At 37.8% G+C, this 14,064-nt stretch overlaps 2 long non-coding RNA genes across 6 annotated transcripts in view; one reads left to right on the top strand and one right to left on the bottom strand.

Moving 5' to 3' along the window:
* The window catches only part of LOC147830780 (uncharacterized), a 227,584-nt gene that overhangs the window by 142,686 nt on the left and 70,834 nt on the right, over positions 1–14,064 (bottom strand). The window lies entirely within an intron of this gene.
* On the top strand, positions 351–2,383 carry LOC147837654 (uncharacterized). The gene is made up of 5 exons (XR_015526065.2): positions 351–463; positions 1,422–1,548; positions 1,725–1,810; positions 2,107–2,149; positions 2,247–2,383. It is a non-coding gene; the product is annotated as an uncharacterized LOC147837654 (long non-coding RNA).

Genomic DNA, 14,064 nt, shown 5'->3' with positions numbered 1-14,064 from the left:
GCCATTTTCCATCTGAGGTTTAGAACAGCAACTGGTGAGTCAAACTACCTAAATGTTGGTATTTTACTGACTTTCTTTAAGGAAACACAGTTGTAAACATATTAAGTTAATAACTTTAGAATGGAGTGACAATTTTAAACTTCTGCGGTTCATTCATGGTCGTTTGTGTATCTAGTTTAACTGCATTACTATTGACTTCTTTTCAAGAATGTTTTTATATATGCTCACGCATACATAGTGCATAAAAACATCAAATGTACATGTTCAACACATTTCTGTCACGCTTAATGCCATTTTGTGCGTTGTTACCCATCTGTAAAATAAAATCGACACTTCTCCTTTAATTCCAAGCGAACTAGCGAGGGAATCCCGGAGCCGCCTAACGTTAGCCTACTCTACCCGGATGCTAACGGCAACACAGGACGGTTTCCATAAGCTCTGGAGAGTTTCTAAAACATATCTGGTGAGTAAATGAACATATGCTTAATTGTAAAAGGCTTCCTGACTGAAACAAATGATTGTTTGTTATTCGTGTACGTTAATTTGGTTATTTTAAACACCGCGGCCCTTTTAAACTTGTTCATTCATGGCCGTCCATATACCGTTAGTCCATAATTTAGACTCGTCTAATAACGTACGCTTGAATTATATTAAGTGTTGACAACCATTAAAGTCGGAATGTTAACATTAATGTCTTTAAATGACCGCGTTTGCACTTTATCAGACATTTAACGTTACAGAAGTCTCCCGGAAGTTGCGGGACTAACGTTAACGTTATCCCGCAAATGCACAGAGACTCCTAGATGCCCAAGTAGATGCCCGCAAATGAATGATAATCTCCCGGAAATCGCGCGTCTCCCGCCCGGTCATTAAACACTTTGCACGCCCCTCTCCACCGCATCCCTCCCAGCTCTTCAGGTACGTCGCGCGCAAGTCACCCCCACCGCTCTTCAGGTACGTCGCGCGCAACTCATCCCATTGCTCTTTAGGTTCTCATCTCTCCCGCTACCTCCCGCAAATCAACTCTGTATCCCCCGAAAATGACTTTTCCCAACTCGGGATGTCTGACGTTAGTAAGTTAGGCTATTTCTGTTGTCAGGAACATCTTAGTCAAGCTTTTTCTCCCGCATAATATTGTGCTTAAAACTATAGGCTAAACTTAGCATGTACTGTACACAACATTTCCGTTTTATTAGTGCGTTGTAAACAGCCACCTGTCTGTAAAATTAATCAACTGATTCATATTTGAGCAGCCTAATGATGATACAGGTTTGATTTGTAGATTTATTATCAATAATCAACATCTGAATCAAAAGATATCTGAAAAAGTGTGAGGCATACTTTGTGATGTTCATCTCTCTTTTTTTATCTGAAGGTTATGCATATGTGTTTGATACTAATGTGTTGTTGTTTTTTAACAGCCACAGTTCTCTATACAATAACACAAGACCCTGTGACGGTGGCTGATTAGAGACGGATGGTGTATTTCCAGAGTTGGTGAAATGACCAAGCACACCTTCTTGGTCATATGTGGTGATAATAATGAAGGTATGTTTGATAAAGTTCTGTATTTGTTTCACAATAAGCTGAGAGGGTATTAGAGCATTAGAGAATAACAAATGACATGAAGGTGATAAGTTTTGTATTGTGGGTGAACTGTTACTAAAATAATGTTTTGCTCTTTGCTTTGCACCTTTTCTCTTCTGCTTATCCTAATATTTTAGATTATATTTGGACCTGAAACATCTGCTAGACTCCAGTAAAGGTGGCGTCAATACTGGACCTGAAAGGGCCTAACAAGTTGAATCTGGTAAAGAAACACGCACACACACACACACGCACGCACACGCTTACAGAAAACTGTAAGTTTATGAATATTTTTTACACTGTGGCCAATATTTTGGGGAAGTCAGCATCACTAAATGATATAAAAGATTTTAAGCTCCTCTAAATTTTGCTCCAAGTGTTGTGTTAAATTGAGGATTCTGGACAGACAGCTGCCTGGTTTTCCAGTTCTAGTCATAGTGGTTAACCTAATTGTTTTTGGAGATCCAACAGTGATGTATGTGTTTTTTCTACTTTTCCATATCCTGTCACCTCAACCAGCTGGGAGAGTCAAGTTGTGGATCATCATGAAGATTTTCAAAAGGTGAGTTTAGATTTCTTGAATGTTTTATTTACTTGAAATGTTCTTTTAAATATATCATAGAATTTGATTGCAATTTGTTTTCAAACATTTTTCTTAGTCATGCTGGAGTCTTGAAGAGTTCTTAGATGAGCATCACCCTACAGTATATCCGTGCATCAGGAACCACCAGACGAGCGATCAGCAGCTACTACTGTACATCGTCATGGATAAAAAGGTCATCCTGTGGCTGGGAAGCACATCTTTCACAGCACATGCTTGATGAGATTTCCTAGCTCCAGTTTGTTTTCACACACGTTTACAGCATTTATAGCTTCATTTAAACTGCTGTGTTTGATATGGACGACCAAGGAAACACCAGAAGTGAAAGATTGGCACGCCAAGTTGTTTAAAATGTAATTTCAGAAGAAAACTATGCGTTCAGAAGAAAACTATGAGTGACGATATATTGAACTTTCAAATTGCTCTGATGAAACATCAAGTTTGGACATCATATTTTGTTGATACTGTCTGTACTAATAAAACATTTAAAGCATATTTGACATAAGCCCCTTTCACACATACAGACCTTTCCGGAAAATTGCCGGCAATTTTCCGGAACGGTTGTATGTGTGAACAGGTCCTTTTTGAAAATACCGGTAAATTCGTTCTGGCTATTTTCTGGAAAGAGAAGTTGTAACATTACCGGCAATTTGCCGGAATGCTGCGCTGTGTGAATGCAGAAGGAAGATTCCCGTAATAAGCGCGTGCACGTCTAGAACGTGCTGACGTGAGACGTCTGCTTTAGCCAATCACAACAGTCAGACGCATTTACGTCCGCGCGGTTTGTGAGGATAAAAGCCTTTGAATATTTTTCCGGACACATTTAGCTGCTAGAAGTTAGTCAGATCACGTTTGTATGTTCTTCTTAATGCCAACTGTGTAAATAATCATCGATGAGATGCTTATGATAAGCCGTTGTTTGTTTACCTTCAAGCTTTGCGGGCGCATATGAGCGCCTGCACACGCAGATAATATGAACATCTCGACATGCGAAAGTGATCCTGTGAAAGTTGTTCACAATATTGATAATCCACAGAGTTTGTAATTTAGTCAAATGTTTACAAATACAAGCGCAGCCGTTTAAAGCTCACTTGTGGTGAATGATGTCAGAATTTACCGGTATTTTGGAATGGATGTGTGAATGCTCTTTTCCGGAAAATTTCCGTAACGTCCTCGCCTGTGTGAACAGCGCTTTTTTCAATATACCGGTAAAGTCGTTCTGGAAATTTTCCGGATATTTACCGGTATCACTGTGTGAAAGGGGCTATTGTTGCATTTTAAAAATTGAATGAATTGTTGAAGTGGTGAATGTTTTCAAATAAAATGTTTTTTATTTTGTAATTTACAGTCTATTTGACCTTTTTAACATATTTACACTCAAGAGAGTTGAATAAAAACAATATATTACACCAGGTGGTGTTAAATATAGTTACATTTTTTAACTCTGCCCTGAGTTAAAATTAACCCTTACTTCGGTGTCAATGTGCCAACCCTTTTGAAAGTGTTGATTTAAGTCTGTTTTGAGTGGACCCCATGAGACACTTTCAAAGTGTTGAAATTAACACCCATAGAGTTGTTTTGGGTCCCCATATTTTGCTGTGTATATATATATATAAGGGGGGTCAATAAGAGACTGTATAATGGCCCTAACATGTTTATGTACACATAAAACACTCATGCAGTGAAATGCAGGTAAAACGCATGACTGTAGTGAGTAGAATGTAACAGGCCATATATATATAAGGGGGGTCAATAAGAGACTGTATAATGGCCCTAACATGTTTATGTACACACAACGCATGACTGTAGTGAGCAGAATGTGACAGGCCACATTTACATATCAAAACCTATTCAGCATTCAGCAACTTCCCCCCTGTCCTTAAAAACGAGAGAGTGACCTACAGGAGCACAGCGAGATTAACAAATCACGGCACAGGTCATTTTAATATAGCAATCTTAAAGGCACAGAGGCGCAACCGACCTGTGATTCTGAGGGAAACGGATGGTAAACGAGCCGGAAGCGTCTGCTTTGAGGTGTCGGATGTTGTCATTTAGCGGCCATCGCTTAATGTTAGCTGACTTTAGAGACTGTTTAATCCTCTCAGAAATATGCGGTGACGGGTTGGAGGAAATGTCAAAGTCTAATGTGATGTTCAGCTGTGGAGTTTAATGACGGGACGCAAACCCCTGACGCTGCAGGTTTTGCTCCTAGGTGACCTTCTCATTCAAGTGCTGCTGCTTTCATCTGCGGCCCATGGGTCACAAACTAAGTGCTTTTTACTGGACACTGCTCTAGTGTGTGTGTATCTGTGTGTGTGTGTGGATGTGTGCGTCTGTATGCATGTGTGAATAAGTGTGTGTGAGAGAATATGTGAGCGTGTGTTTATGTGAGTGTGCATGTGATTGTGTGTGAGTTAGTGAGTGTGACGAAGGACAGAGGGTTGCTGAATAACTTCTGAGAGATTTCAGCTGCTGTTTGGGCTTTTCATGGCTTTCTACACCTCCCTTTCTTCATGTGTTTAACATTTTATATATATATATATATATATATATATATATATATATATATATATATATATATATATATATATATATATATATATATATATATATATATGTGTGTATATATATATATATATATATATATATATATATATATATATATATATATATATATATATATATATATATATGTATATGTGTGTGTATATATATATATATATATATATATATATATATATATATATGTATATATATATATATATATATATATGTGTGTATATATATATATATATATATATATATATATATATATATATATATATATATATATATATATATGTATATGTGTGTGTATATATATATATATATATATATATATATATATATATATATATATATATATATATATATATATATATATATATATATATATATATCTATATATATAGTTTTTTTTTCTTTTTTTTTCATTTTATCTTTGCCATGATGACAGTAAATAATATTTTACTAGACATTTTTCAAGATGTCACATACAGCTTGAACTGACATTTAAAGGCTTAACTAGGTAGGTTAGGGTAATTAGCCAAGTTATTGATTTGTTCTGTAGACAGTCGAGTAAAATATATAGCTTAAAGGGGCTAATAATTTTGTCCCTAAAATGGTGTTTAAAAAATTAAAAACTGCTTTTATTCTAGCCTAAATAAAACAAATAAGACTTTATCCAACATAATTGACACCAAAAATTAACTTCTGTCATCATTAAATTGTTACAACCCTGCTAGATTTATTTATTTTAATCTGATGAACACAAAATAATGTATTGTTTAATGCTGGAAACCAGTAGCCATGGATTTTCATATTATTTGTTTTTCTAGCTTTCTGCAACTCTCACATGGTCGCCCACTAAAGCTAAGCAGGGCTGCGCCCATTCAGTACCTGTATGGTAGACCACATGGGAAAGCTAGGTTGCTGCCGGAAGTGGTGTTAGTGAAACCTGTGGTCTGTGTGGGTCCTAACGCCCCAGTATAGTAAAGGAGATTACTGCTCAGTGAGTGTTATCTTTCAAATGAGACGTTGAACCAAGGTGCCAACTCTGTGGTCATTAAAAATCCCAGGATGTCCTTCGAAAAAGAGTAGGGGTTTAACCCCGGCATCCTGTCCAAATTTGCCCACAGGCATCTGTCCATCATGGCCTAGTCCCAACCATTCCCATATCATAATTGGCTTCATCACTCTGTCTTTTCTACACCAATCTGCTGGTGTGCAATCTGGAATAATATGGCTGCCGTGGCGTCATCCAGGTGGATGCTGAACACTGGTGGGGGATGAGGAGACCCCCCCCCCCCCCCAAAAAAAATGTGTGTAAAGCACTTTGAGTGTCTAGAAAAGTGCAATATAAATGTAAGGATGAATGTATTATTACTATGGAAGTCAATAGTCACCAGTTTTGAACATTCTTTCAAGAGTTCAAACTTAGCTGATGATTGATTATAAGCAAGTTTGGCATGCTGTCCCGGGAGAGAGCCCTGAGCTCAAAGGTTCTTGAGCCCTGGGCTCCCTCCCGTTTGGAGGGCGAGAGGGGAGCCTTGAGCTCAGGTAGATCTCGACAACTCCCCCTTGATAAAAAACTGATGACTAAAAATAAAATGCTATGAAAAGATATGCTGCATGGTGAGAGATTAACTGTAGTGCAAAATTTAGATTTATCAGTTTACTTGTTGTGCATGTTTTTGGAATGTGGGAGGAAACCGGAGGACCCGGTGAAAACCCACGCGAGCATGGGAAGAACATGCAAACTACACACAGAAACGACCACCGGCCTGTTAAAGGACTAGAACCGTGACGTTCTTGCTGTGAGGCAACAGTGCTAATCACTGGGCCACCGTGCTGCTCTATGTAGGGAAAAGTGAAGAGGTAGGGGTGGAAGGGGGCATATATAAATTAAACGATACATTTTTGGGTGAACTACCCCTTTAACCTGATTTGCACCTGCATTATATGTTGTAGATATCACACACACACACACATCGTTATCATAATCAGACTGCAAAATGTGTTTCCGGTTTGCCTGTGGATGGTGTTTCTGTGTACACAGTGAAGAGACATCAGCCTCTAAAGCCTCACAGATCAACCTGTGATCTCTGTAACACCGCTGGGTCAAACAGCAAATCCCCAAAGACACCAGAAACACCAGTAACAACCAGCCCACACAATCACTGCTTAACATGATTTACACACACACACACACACACACACACCACAACATCCTGAAGCTGCATTCGCTACATCAGCCAATCTCTCAGCCAATCACAGCTGTCACGTTTTAACATGTACACAATAAAAATAAATGTTCCAATTAGAGACATAAAAAGGGGTTTTACAGTCTCTCTCTCTCTCTATTTATATCTAACTATCACAAGAGAGACTTTGTAAAGGCCCTTGATGAATTTACTGCAGGTCACTCACTGAGGAACAATCCTAATGCATTATTTTTATTTGTTACTTTAGTGTTTTTCAATAAAATCATTATGTTTTAGGGTGACACGGTGGCTCAGTGGTTAGCACGGTTGTTGGTTTGAGTCTCGCCTGGGCCAGCTGTTATTTATATACTGGGTTGCGGCTGGAAGGGCATCCACTGCATAAAACATTTGATGGAATAGTTGGCGATTCATTCCACTGTGTGTCATGACTGGGTCAGTGACCACCTGAGGGCGCTGTAGTTCATCGGACACTTAGTTGGAACTACAGCGTCCAAAAAAGACTACAAATCCATACATACCACGCGCATACACTGGAACACATACACTGATTGTATTCACAGCTGTCTTCGTTTTCTGTTAATAATCTGGGGCCTCATGTATCAACGCTGCGTACGCACATTTTTTGTGCGTGTTTGTTTTATTTCCATTGGCGACTCCTAGAGGCAGTTGTGTTAAATTGCTCTCTACAAAGTGTCTTTAAGCCTTGCAATGGCAGCTGTATGAGACAGGTTCATTTAGCAGGTATTTAAGGTTTCCATACCATACATTTGACCAGCCAAACATTAAAGCGCAAATTGCAGCGGTCGCCTGTTTTCCCAATGTAATCTGAGCTATCTACTGCACACACATTGCGATAAAAACACTATCTAAAGATGAATTTGCATGCGTGAATCAGAAACATTTCCATTCAATAAATGTGCAAATAAAATATGATGCACAAACTTATTGATGATTCCTACTTGTCTTTCTCGTGATAAATAGTTGGCAAAATCTGATATGTAGCGGGGGAAAAAAAGAGTTTATCAGACGCTGGATTCGAGCCGAGTTCATGCTTGAACGTGTTAAAAACATGATGAAATGCGTCTTACGAGCTGCGCCACTGACACGGTTATAGGTACTGCAACATTTTACACCTATAAATCACACTATTTCTTTTCTAATTCACTAAGTAGTGATGTTCAGACCCAACTGTGTTAACATCAGCTAAACTCTCCCACTCTATTTTTTTTCTTTTGTTGTAAATTCCGGAGAACAAATTTGCAAATAACACCGCTTTTCTCCGGTCTACCTCTGAAAGCAGCACCTCCAATTTACATTCTGTTCAAAGTTTCTCTTCTTGCTTGCTTTTTCCATTGCTTTTTCGTTGGGTTTTGCCATTAGCATAGTCATTAGCATATTCATACTGGGGAGGAGGCAGGGAGGGGTTTTGTGCTTGTGCATGTTGCGCTCAGTTTCACGTTCATTCAGATGTACAAAAGAATATGCGTGAGATTCGGCGTACGGAGTGTTTCATACATCTGAATTTTTTTCTGCGTACGCACATTTACAGCTGTGCGTACGCAATGTTTTAGTATGATTTCCACGCAAGTCTTAGTACATGAGGCCCCAGGACTATATATTCCATCATGCCTCAACTGTTTGTCATCGCGTCGTTGTCTTTCTTGTTCCAGTATTCCAGCAAGTCTAGTATTCAGAGTTTGTTGTTCTGATCTCGTTCTTGTATTTTTGCCTTAGTCTAGTTTGTGTTTTATTTGCCCTGTCTGTTTTCTAGTTAAGTCTAGTTGTTTGAGTTTGTTTCCTGAGCCTTGTCTCTGATTTAGTTACTGGCTTTGTCGTTTATTTGTTACTTTGTACTTTGAACACCTTGTTTTATGTTGATGCACTGTAAATAAATCTGCACTTGGATCCGCACCTTTTGTTTTCCTGTTTTGATCACGCTAACAAACGTGACACTGTGGTGACCTCTGAAATAGAGACTAAGCCAAAGCAAAATGAATGAAGTAGGTTTTAAAACATAAGGGGCTTTTTTTCAGGGGACACATCCTCTCGATACAATATTTAAACATGAATGTATTTTACAGATGCCAAATCAAATGCCATAGTTTAGCATTTTTAAACGACACAAAAAACTCCTCTTTTAATGAAATGTAGTCACTTACTTAAATATAGAATTTAACAAATAATTCAATTTATTTCTGTCATAAACACTCTTGGGATTTAGTATGGTAATGAATATGTATATGGCAATGTTGATGTATTTGGTCTTGGCAGTATAGATCTGCTATGCTGCTTTGATTATTACGACTCGCTACTGCCCATATAAACACAGACATGCTGGCAGAGAATATAACACACTGATGCTGCAAACAAACTACGTATGTAACCCTCGTAGCAGATCTAAACACAGGTGGAGCTGGGGTGAAGGAGGGTCTCTGAATACATTATAATTATATTTAGGACTATTATTTTGAGAGTGTCATCACAAGCTCAGATTTGGTTGGCCAATCAGAGGAAGAAGGGCATTTCAGCACCGCCTACATGTGGATAATGAATTTTAAACATATTTATTCGTTTTCCTACCTTAAATCAAAAATCGAAAATTGAGCCAAAACCTTTTTTTTCTTCGTTTTTTTGTGAGAAAAGGAAAAAACAAAAAAAACATCTGTTTTCTTAGTTTTCCTTTTTTTGTTTAAAAACAGATTTGTAATGGACGGAAGATACCCTGATTACAAACAGACAGGAACAACAACAAAAACAATGTCCTGATGTCCAGGGTCCTGTTTCAGTAAGGAGGTTCAACCAACTCAGAGATTAAACTTTAACTCGAGTTAATTTACAGAGAGATTAAAAACTCTGAGGGCCCTATCATACACCCGGCGCAATGTGGTGCAAGGCGCGGCGCAGTAGTCTTTTTGTAGTTTTAGCTTGGCGCAAGAGTTGTTTTGAGGTGTTGCGCTATGCTGTTTAAATAGCAAATGCATTAGCGCTCATTTGTGCGCCCATAGGCGTTCTGGTCTAAAAAGGAAGGTGTTCTGAGGCGGACCACTGGCGCGTTGCTATTTTGAGAAAGTAAAATAGATTTTTCATTAGACCAAAACAAATCCGGTCTAAAGTCCAGCGCAGAGTTGCGCCTCGCTTACACACTGCTTAATACACACAAGAGAGCAATAGGCAAATATCTTTACATATGAAAAAATTTAAATATTAAGGATATATATAGGATATAATAAGAATAGATATAGAATATAAATATAAAGGATTAAAATATTACAAAACATATTATTTTCTAGCCTATATAAATATGAAAAATCACTGCTTTTATGTCTTCTTCATCTCAGAAGGCTATTTCAGTTCATTCATAACAATTTGCTTTTGTATAATGTTATTATTATTAGCAGTATTATTTATTATATCCATATTTATATTTGTTTTATTAAAAACAAGCTTAGATTTGCCCACCTGTCAGGTTTTAGACCATATGGGGCACAGCATGTGTTTTAGGATATAACTCAGGTTTTTGAACACACTTCATTATTATTGTTCATTTATTCGTTTGCTGGAAATTAGAACTGAATTTAGAAATTATTTTTGAAACGAATATTTGCACTTAACAAACAAAAAATTAATTATTTATAGGGTAATTGATGTCTGTGCTTAAAGGTTTCCCTATCCAAGAGCGAAAGTGAAAGTAGATCCATTATCTCTCATTCTCACGCAGTAGATGCTCTGTTAAACAGTTTTCTGTTAAAAAAACTGTTAACTGTTTGCTAGTGAAATGCTCAGTTTTTCCATTTAGACTTACTTTATGTCCTGTAAATAGCGAATGTGCTTATGGCGCGACGCAGCTGGCTCTTAAAGGGAATGGGAGATGAGACTCGAATTGGTTTATTCTCAAAACACACCTATAACTCATTAAGTAAATAAACTCAACCCTTTTAGACCATGCGCCATGGCGCATAGCGGATTTTCTCGTCCTTAAATTAGCAAAAATGCATTCTGACACACCCTGAAAGTGTTTGCGCTCTGCGCATGGACCGTCAAAATAGAGCCCTGAGTTTTCGGTTTCCGAATAGCTGATCTGAGCTAGGTCATTCAACTCTGAGTAGACCAACTCAGAGTTAAGCATGCGCACTGCAACTATAAAAAGGCAATATTAATGGAGCTTAGATATTACAAATGACTATGGCAACATCTTAAAAAAAGAGATCAGCATTTCTCTCTCCAGCTGAACTTGATGTGCTCAAGCAAAGTTATAGTAAATATGACCATATATTTTTAAAACCAACACCACTGCATCAGTGAAACAGACACAGCGTAGAAAAACATCTGCTCAAGTTAATGTGTAATTTTATATTTAAATTATTTAAATATAATAAAATGAGTAATGTAATGTGTGATGTTTATAAAAAAAATTACACAAGTTCCCACTTTTATACACGTTGATTTAATAGATGTAAAAGTGCACTTGTGTCTGCCTTTTTTATTGATCAAGTGATAGAGGTTGATATGACAATTGTAAGCAGAATTAAACGATAGATTTTAGAACAAATAATAATCCCATTAATCTAGTTACAGTATATGTCCCTGTCGAACGACAATGAATTTAAGTTAATTATTTCATAAAAAAGCACAAGCCATTCTCATACGTGACTTTGTTCATTGAGTGACTGAAATATAGGCAATAGCTATGTTTCCATCCAAATATATTAAATAAATTCATGTGCAAAACTGGAATAACGTAAAAAAGATGTGTGAATAAAGCAGCGTTTTCATCCAACGAGTCAAAAAGAACAAAATCGTCACTTCCTGATTAACTGATGCCAAATATCAACAGTAAAAACTGAGTTTACTGCGGTAGAAGAAGCTGCGTCAATCTTTCCTTTACTTAATAAATGTACTTGCGCCTCAGAAGACAATGCTGACACACAATGAACGCGTGGGGGCGTTTGAAGCCATGAGACGCGGAGAACAGACGCTTAACACGCTCCAGACGTTCTGGAGGTCATCAATAATATAATAACATTAAAACTGAAACAGTTCAGGTGTTTTAGAATGACCAAAACAACATTTCAGATGGTTTACAGTGTGCTCAGCCTGTTGGTTTGTCTATTTACACACATTTTCATCATCATCTCTTACAACAAACCTTTTTTTTAATGCACATACTGTAATTTATTTAGTAAAAGTGTTTCCATTGTAGTTTATGTGCATCTTTTCTATCGAATACAAGTTTATCCTACTAAGTTATTTGTGTGTTTTTATGTGTATTTTCAAAAGTTAAGTGCATCATGACGTTACCATTAATCATTTTTATGCACATCTCCAAAATGAGCATTAAAATAGGTGGGTGGAAATGTAAGGCTAAGGCGAGAAAGACCGCTTTGTCTTTAAAAAAAGGGAAGGAGACAAACAGAAACTCAGAGTTTAGAGAATAAAACCTGCTCCTGACCAGGTTAAGTTCACAGAGTAAGTTACCACAGTAACTGACTCTGAGTTAAAGTTACCTCTTTTTCAGAAACAGGCTTGACTTACCCTGCTTTCTCGAGTTTAACAAACCTGCCATTTTGAAACGGAAAACCCAGAGTTTCTCTCATTTCAGGGTTAAAACACTGAGTTTCCACTTAACCTCCTTTCTGAAATAGGCCTCAGCAGTAACCACCGACTGAAAATTGTATAGCCAGCAAAACAGGAATCAGCTGGAGAATGCTGATTAAGTCAGCCGATCCGAACATGCTGCCAGCGCAAACACTAAACAACCACACACCCTTGCGTACAACACACACAGCATGGCACAAAACAAACAGAAAGAACACACAGGCCCATAAACAGCGACATTTACGGTATACTGGATTATTTAAACAAAACAAAAATAATTTAGTAATGTTCAACTTAATTTCCCAGTAATGAAAGTGCATCCACTGTGTACAACATATGCTGAAATAGATGACGGTTCAGGGGGGCTTCCAAAACACTGTCCCAAATATGCGCTGTAGGTGAATTGGGTTAGGCTAAATTGTCCGTAGTGTATAAGTGTAAATGAGTGTGTATGGATGTTTCCCAGTAATGGGTTGCAGCTGGAAGGGCATCCGATGAGTAAAACAAATGCTGGAAAAGTTGGCGGTTCATTCCGCTGTGGCGACCCCAGATTAATTAAGGGGCTAAGCCGGAAAGTAAAGGAATGAATCAATGAGTTGGCGGTTCATTCCACTGTGGCGACCTCTAAAATACTAAGCCGAAGGAAAATGAATAAAAAAATGCTTAACTTATTTTTTTTAATTCAGCCCATATAAACTTAAAAAAATACAATGAATATTTTTTTCAGTGTGTATATATAAATGCACTTATATCCATATTTGTTAGTGTGTGCTCATATAAGAGACTAAACAACATTACTATAACATTTAAAAATATCCCAAAACTTCATGAGTACATCCTCCTTAAATAATAAATCCTGATGTGCCGAATGTGACCGCACACTTTCTCCTTTCTCCAAGTCCCCGCCGCTCGTTGAACAACTCACTCCATTATTCACAAGCTCTTTACCATGGAAGTTCAACCTTTGTGCTGCTGCAATGAAAACAGGAGCGCTTCGCCGTATATAGAGCAGATGTGACTGCAGAAATAGACCATCAGCAGTTTCAGGCCGAGCTCTGAGACCAAAACAAACGCTTGTCATGAGAAATGAGGCAGACCTTCGTCTTGCGCAGGACACCGCAGCGCCGACGCAAGCAAACCATCTAACAGGACCTGACGCAATGTTCCTGTCCACATTACAATGAGCCAATCACTGATAGATGGGCAACACTGGAACTACCAGAACTCTATTACTAGAATTCCATTCTGACCTAAGACGTCATATTGTCACGTCATGTTTACATTCAAAGCTTCAATTGAGATATTAAGCAAGTCCGTATAAACAGAAAGCTACGATTGTTTTTTATTTCTTGTATTGTAACGTAGTTCCTAGAGAAATGAAATATCAAATGTGTAATCAGTGGGTGTGGCTTGTTTTATCTTCTGTAAGCTGATTGGATGTAGTAAGGTAGGGTTATTACAACCTAACAGACTACTCCTCCTCACCATTTCCGTTTGTTGTCATACGCTGTCAAAACT

The sequence above is a fragment of the Danio rerio genome, chromosome 25 (genome assembly GCF_052040795.2).
Source record: "Danio rerio strain M-AB ecotype USA chromosome 25, GRCz13ab, whole genome shotgun sequence".
NCBI classification, from domain to species: Eukaryota; Metazoa; Chordata; class Actinopteri; order Cypriniformes; family Danionidae; genus Danio; species Danio rerio.
Note: the sequence above shows the minus strand (reverse complement) of the source record. Positions and strands in the feature narration are given on the sequence as shown.